The following is a 7740-nucleotide window of genomic DNA, read 5'->3' as shown; positions in this document are numbered from 1 at the left end:
ATAATTATAGTTAAATTATTCTTGTTTTTCCCTAACAAATAATATTGCCTTAGATTTACAGCTTAAGTGATGGATATAATGAAATTATTTTTTAGATTACTCCTCAGTTAGAAAACTGCCAAGTGACACCACCAAAGTTTAATTTATTGAACATCTTTTGCAGGTGGTGAAATGTGAAAGGCCTCTAGCACATACTTAACTATCTAGCACCTTGGTAATAAATATCATTAAACACATAAATAATAGACATGTAGGAAAAACCTAGGAAGGGTCTTACATATTTATCTTATTTTGATAAATACCATTATGTGAAACGGAACACAAAAAAGCTTTCATCCGAAGCTTGCGATGTTGATCCGAAGTTGTCAGGGCAGCTCATTAGCGCTGTGCTACCATGTGACAGGGAAATGCAGTCTCTTATTTTCATAGTGATTGGACCCATGTTCTTCATCTAGGAAAGGAGTGACCCACAGTTAAGTGTGGAAAATGTTAGCCTTGCTGTTAGAGCACCTGGGTACTTCTCTTACCCAATTTTGGGGTCAACTGGTATTTAGTTGCTGTTCTTATCCCACAACCCCTATCTATACTCCTGACTCAAGAACCAACTTTCTCCCCCTTTTGTTCAATTGCTTAATTCTCCTGTGTCTTCATATAATATCTGATTCCTTACTCTGAGGTCTCCAGCTAAACTTTCCTACAGTTTATCTAATCATCCAGTATAGCCTGATTACGAGGTTCTATTGCAAGACACACAAATACACGCCACACACACAGACACCCAACATCTGTGTGTTTGTATAGTCTTTCACATTTTCATAGTCATGTAAATTATTGATACTGACATTGATATTAAATGTAAAGTTCAGTTTTGGCTCTGACTTCCACTAATTTTATGTGTAATTTAAGCTAAGTTGTTCCATGTAAATTTCACTTTCTTCAATGTGAAATGAAAGTAACACCTATATGTATCTCATAATGCTAGTGGATTAATAAACATATGTAATATACTCAAATGTTTTCTATTACTGTTGTGGTTAGTAGTAGTATTATATGTGTAAGTTCTATTAATACCCTGGGTTACAATATTATCTGGGTCAAGACACAGTGATTCTTAACCTTGGTCCATGGTCTGTGAAGGGGTTAAGGGTAGAATTTAGGATATTTGTGAACTTGTAAGGAAAAATAGCCAGTCTTTATTTTCACTAATCTGCAAGGTTAATTTTCTTATGAGAAATTTAGCATTTTCTTTCACTGCAAATATAGGCAAAAACTCAATACTATTAAACATTACCTGTGGTACTGGTATCAACAGGAATCATGTATATTTTTCTACACATTGTACCTGTTGTAGATATCGCAGATTATCACTTATGCTTATAACTATTACCAACTCTCAGTTATTTCATATGATCTCAGTCTTACAGTTTCCAGCTGGCCAACTTTTGCAGCACTGTTCCCAGTGGTCATTTCGCAAACCAAATGATGATGTCACGTGTTCTCACAGTGGAGTTTAATTCAAATTGTCTTGCAGAATTCTGATGTTTTTTGAGAGTAGTCATATGTCATTTTATGAAAAGAGCCATGGAAGATTTAATTACATATGCAACAATAATCTCTTGGAATGTGTATTTTCAAGTCTTGCTTATGGAACCATTCTTGCATTGCTGGCATATACTCTAATAATAGAATATAGCTTTTAAAATTCATTTCTTGATTGTCTTACCTAATATTTTATCTGCATACTTGCATCTACGTTTACAAGGGATTTTTTGGTATTGCCTTTATTTAGTTTTGAAATTGTTATTTTAGCTTATGAAATGAGCTGGGTAGCAAGTTTTATGAGACAACTTGCACAAGATTAGCTTTTTCTTTAAAATTTGGTAAAATATCTATAAAACAATTAAAGTTCAACATTTTCCAATCCTTTCACATTCAAAAACCATTGGTGTCTTTAACAAATGAAGCTGAAAATTGTCAGTTTATTTGAAGCTTTGAAATCATATTTTAATTCAGAACAAAAGATATCAAAAATTTTGTTGACTTTTTAAATAATTTATTAAGGGAGGCCTATTTATTTCTTGCTCATAATGTTCAGTACCTCATTAGCTACAGAATTATGCAAATTGAAAGAAGTGCAAACAGTGTTATATTGAACTTCATTGCTTCAGGGAACTTGTTGAATGTGTTAAAGAGAAAAATGACAAAACTTTATCCCTTTCAGTGTCAAGGCTGTTCTTAAAAGGTACGTTATAGTGAACAAGACATTCTGAGTTGAAGACAACTGTCATGACCATAATTTGAAATAGATTTCATCCGTTGAAGAATCTAATTCTTTTTTTAAATTAATTAATTAATTAATTAAAATTTTTGGCTGCGTTGGGTCTTCGTTGCTGCTCACGGGTTTTTCTTTCTAGTTGCAGCTAGTGGGAGCTACTCTTCAACGTGGTGCACAGGCTTCTCATCGCAGTGGCTTCTCTTGTTGTGGAGCACGGGCTCTAGGCATGTGGGCTTCAGTGGTTGCAACATGCAGGCTCAGTAGTTGTGGCTCGCGGGCTCCAGAGCGCAGGCTCAGTAGTTGTGGCACATGGGCTTAGTTGCTCCGCAGCATGTGGGATCTTCCTGGAACAGGGATCGAACCCGAGTCCCCTGCATTGGCAGGCGGATTCTTAACCACTGCACCACCAGGGAAGTCCCGAAGAATCTAATTCTCTTATATTGATGTTACTAATCACTCTTCCAACATGGGGACCAGTGGTATCCTCATGTGTAGCACTGAGGAAAAAGGGATTAAAAAATTGATACTAATGCTTGTTTGTTTGTTTTGTTGTCAAAGGACAACATTTTTTAAAATCGTTGGTCAAGAGAGTCAATGCAGTTTTAAAAAATAAAAAAGCAAGTTATGCCATGAAAGATGACGTTATGTGTTTCAACAGATCAAACTTGAGAAGATACTCTGAGTTGTTAACTTTATGCCTATACAAGTTCAGTGTACCAGCTCATAATGTTAATGTTGAGTGAGTGTGTTTTTCATTAATGAAAGTTCAATGGTAAGGAAACCATAATTCGAAAAGATACATGTACCCCAATGTTCATTGCAACACTATTTACAATAGCCAGGACATGGAAGCAACCTAAATGTCCATCAACAGAGGAATCGATAAAGAAGATGTGGCACATATATACAATGGAATATTACTCAGCCATAAAAAAAGAATGAAATAATGCCATTTACAGCAACATGGATGGACCTAGAGATTGTCATATTGAGTGAAGTAAGTCAGACAGAAAAAGACAAATATCATATGATATCGCTTATATGTGGAATCTAAAACAATGGTACAAATGAAATTATTTACAAAACAGAAATAGAGTCACAGGTGTAGAAAACAAACTTATGGTTACCAAGGGGGAAAGGGGAAGGGGAGGGATAAATTGGAAGATCGGGACTGACATATACACAATACTATGTATAAAGTAAATGACTAATAACCTACTGTATAGCACAGGGAACCCTACTCAATACTCTGTAATGACCTATATGGGAAAAGAATCTAAAATGAGTGGATATATGTATATGTATAACGGATTCACTTTGCTGTACAGCAGAAACTAACACAACATTGTAAATCAACTATACTCCAATAAAAATTAATTAAAAAATGTTCAATGAGCAAAAGAATGGAATAAGTTGCATGTGGCCACTGTGCAATGTAAATGGAATATAGAGTGTAACTGAAAGGACTTTTATAAATAAATTCTGCAACACAAGAAACTATTAAGCAGAATATAATTAAAGATGTATGTAATTTAGATACTTACATTGTAGTGAGGAGAGATGGCTTTGAGTATATTACAGTAGACTTACACTATTTTGGTCTAATCTACATGGACTTGTAGTTCAGTTCTGGGGAGGGGAGATTCAACAAAAACTAGGAAAGCCATCTCACTAAAAATTGTGTGAGGCTTGGAGGTTGAGAGAAACCCCTTCTTTGGTTTTCAATATAATAGAATCACATGTCTTTTGGAATGCCTGTTGGGACATATTGTGTCATGGGATATCGTGAAAGAGTCTGAAATCACAAAAACAAACAAACAAAAAATTAAAAAAATTTTTAAAAGCCCAAATCAAAACAAAGCGAAAACAAAAAAAGTACTCCCTCTGGAATAGAAAATCCCTTTTATGTTATCTCTGCCTTTTATAGCTTTGAGCTATTTTATAACCTCTGTAAGTTGTATAAAACCGATAATGCAAATGATTCTTGACCATAGATATGTAAATTAGCTGTGTCCAGTTAATAGGGTTATTACCCTATGGATAGACTTATTTTACACATATCTATACATTTATTTCAATATTTCTTGTTTGCCTATATATGTGTTGTGCTTTGGAGTCTCTTTTGAATCACTTGAAACATTTACCGGTTACCTCATTAATTAATGAGTTAAATAAAACTTTGACAACGTTCATTTTGAGAGTCATGATTATGACCTTGTTCACAATCTTATCAGTTTTGGAGGTCATTTCCTGAGATGCACAAATTCTCCTGAGAGAACCAGGTTAGCTGCATTGCCAAAAAACTGTACTTCATAGGCAAACTGAGTCCAGACACGTCTTTCTTTGGCTTGCAGAGGTGAACGTGAATGGCACGCCTTTAATTTTGCTCAAATTATTCCTCTAGATTTTCCCCCTCTCTATGAATTTTGGATTTTGTTTCTATTATTGGCTTGTTTATAGAGGGGAAGTTATTCTCAATTGGTGAGAGCAATGATTAGAAATTGGTTTTATAGTCTGAATATTCGGTGATCTCTATAAAAGGATTAATGAATTACAGAGATTTATTTTTGGTTGGATGAGAGGATACAGAGAATCTGGCTTGTCAGTCATTTGTCATTATGTCTATTTTGAACTTAATTCAATTAGAATTTTGTGATCACTCTAAAGGAACACAGCTCATTGTGATATAGTGAAAAAAATCTCTCCTTGTTTTACACTTGTTTGATACATGAAAGCAAGTACCAATATTCATGCATGAGAACTACCTCTGTTCTTGAGTTTCTGTCCACGTGTAGGTTGGGTTGTCTTCCATCCTCACCCCTAGTCCAAGGGTGGGCATGTGACATAGACCCAGATGAGAAAAGCATCCTATCCCCAGTGATTGGTTCAGGAGTGAATAGGTGACCCAACAGAGCCTACGAGAAACAGTGAGACTCTGGTAGGAACTCTTATGGGTGACACACCACCTTTCCTGTTGTATTTGAACCAGGGAGGATTTCACTTTGAACTTGCTGGCAAGCATGTTTCCACCACATAAAGCCTGAAAATGAAGAAGAGCAAAAGAATAGAACCAAGAAACAGAGGGACACTGAATCCTGAGGACATCAGTTAAGCTCTTGCAACCACCCTGGTGTCTGAATGCAGCTCTAATCTTAGACTTGTCAATTTCCTGAGTCAGTCCCTTGTGTTGCTTAAGACAGTTACCTTATATTCTCTGCCACTTTATGTCAAAAGAGATTTCTCACAATAAAAGAGGGTTCCCCATCCCTGGCTCCTTCTTTGATGCTAGTCTACAGTATGCTAAGTATGCATTTACTTCTCTGTGCCTTTAATTCCTCTTCTGTTAAAACAAGACAAATAGTATTTACTGATTCAAAGAGTTGTGAATATTGAACGATATAATAAATAGAAAAGGATGAATATGCTTCACAATGCTGAGGTGAAAGAAGCATCCTGTGAGTTAATTTTTCAACATTAAATTGTATCAGGTTTGATATTCCTCTTTACTAGGGTGAGATGACACCCAATACCAGTCAATATTGGGGGCAACGTTTCTTCTCTATCATGGTATAAACTTCAATAAGTGCAGCTGCATCCGTGGGCACATTCACACCGTAAAATGGCACTGATTGAACCATCTCCACATTCTTTACCTTAAGTACCCAGGGCCCTTGCTAACCTTGTACAATTCTTCCTCTTTCAACCCAGCATTCACCTTAGCCCCTGTCAGCTTCATCTCAGGAATAACTGGCTAAATTTCCTTCCACGTGAGATCCTGGAGAGAATATGTAACAGATGTCTAAACATTCATGCATTTCGGTTATACTGATATTAGGTGTGAGGTGTAGGGCTTAGTGTTGCATAACTTCAGGGAGCCCCATTGCCCAATGCATTCAGTATCAGCAGCACCCCCTGCAGCAAAGCTCTGTATAAGATGAATGGTGGTCCCTAACTGTGAGCTCTGATTGTGAGCACTACCATTCAAAATGTTTTCCACAGTGTGGAGGGTCCTTAAAAAACTAAAAATAGAGTTACAATATGATGCAGCAATCCCAGCCCTGGGCATATATCTGGAGAAAACTCTAATTCGAAAAGATACGTGCACCCCAATGTTCACAGCAGCACTATTCACAATAGCCAAGACATGGAAACCAAGACATTGACAGATGACACACACACACACATGCAATAGACTGTTATTCAGCCATAAAAAGAATGAAATATTGCCATTTGCAGCAACATGGATGGACCTAGAGATTATCATACTATGTGAAGTCAGTCAGTCACATTGGCTGTATTTCCTATATTTTCTACAAAACAGGAACGGTTTTCAGGAAAATGTTCTCACCCCTGAGCCCCTTCAGAGCCATTGCTCTCATGGTTGCCATGGTGGAAGGTTGGATAAGCTGGATCAGGTCAGGAGGCAATTTTAACTTGTCCCTGGCTTTGAATCCTATAGTCATCCAGAGTCTGGAGTGTGACCTGAGTCCTACTTGGAAATAAATAAAGATTTCTTGTCCAAACTTAAAAATGGAATACCTTCCTTCTCCTCCCTGCTCACCCAAGTTCTTTCCTCTGCTCTCCTTACCCTTTGGCTTCTTCCTGCTGGGAAAGTAAGAGCAAGGAGACTACTTTACCAGACTACTTTACCCCCTAACCTCACCTGGGTCTACAACACCCACCAGGAAATAGCCAAAGTTACTACACATGTACTAACACACCTGTATTACTCACTCGGAGCTGTTTGCAGGGTCACTGGTGTTGAGATGGAAAGAAAGTAGGTCATTAATGAAATGGAAGAACTGGCTAGGCCAGGTCCTAGGGCTGGGTCTTTACTTGGTTTTTCTCATTTTCAAAAGCCCTGTTTTTATACTAATTTTCCTTTTTTTTTTTCCTAATGACTGTTATACTGGATAATTATATATTTCAAAATTATGTTATCTTAGCAGATTGAATGTACTCTGTGTGGTGGTAGATATGGAAAACCCCTTTCAACTTTCCTCCAGGCACCTGTCCACCCTTTAGAAGCCTAAAAATGCACTCAGTTAAAGCTGAAGTTGACACCTTCCTTCTCACAACTCAAGCTGCTGGGATGCTTCAAATCTCAACCCATACCATAGCACAGACCGAGGGCACCACTCTCCCATCAGAGCATATGTCCCCATGAGAATTAATGAAGTTACTGACTGGACAGAGACAGTCATTTTTAGTAAAATTTTCTTCTCAAGAAGGGTTGAGGTGTCACCTCACACTGGTCAGAATGGCCATCATCAAAAAATCTACAAAGAATAAATGCTGGAGAGGGTGTGGAGAAAAGGGAACCTTCCTACACTGTTGGTGGGACTGTGAATTGGTACAGCCACTATGGAGAACAGTATGGAGGTTCCTTAAAAAACTAAAAATAGAGCTACCATGATGCAGCAGTCGCACTCTTGGGCATATGTCTGGAGAAAACCATAATTTGA

The sequence above is a fragment of the Eschrichtius robustus genome, chromosome 2 (assembly GCF_028021215.1).
Source record: "Eschrichtius robustus isolate mEscRob2 chromosome 2, mEscRob2.pri, whole genome shotgun sequence".
In the NCBI taxonomy this organism is placed as follows: domain Eukaryota; kingdom Metazoa; phylum Chordata; class Mammalia; order Artiodactyla; family Eschrichtiidae; genus Eschrichtius; species Eschrichtius robustus.
Note: the sequence above shows the minus strand (reverse complement) of the source record.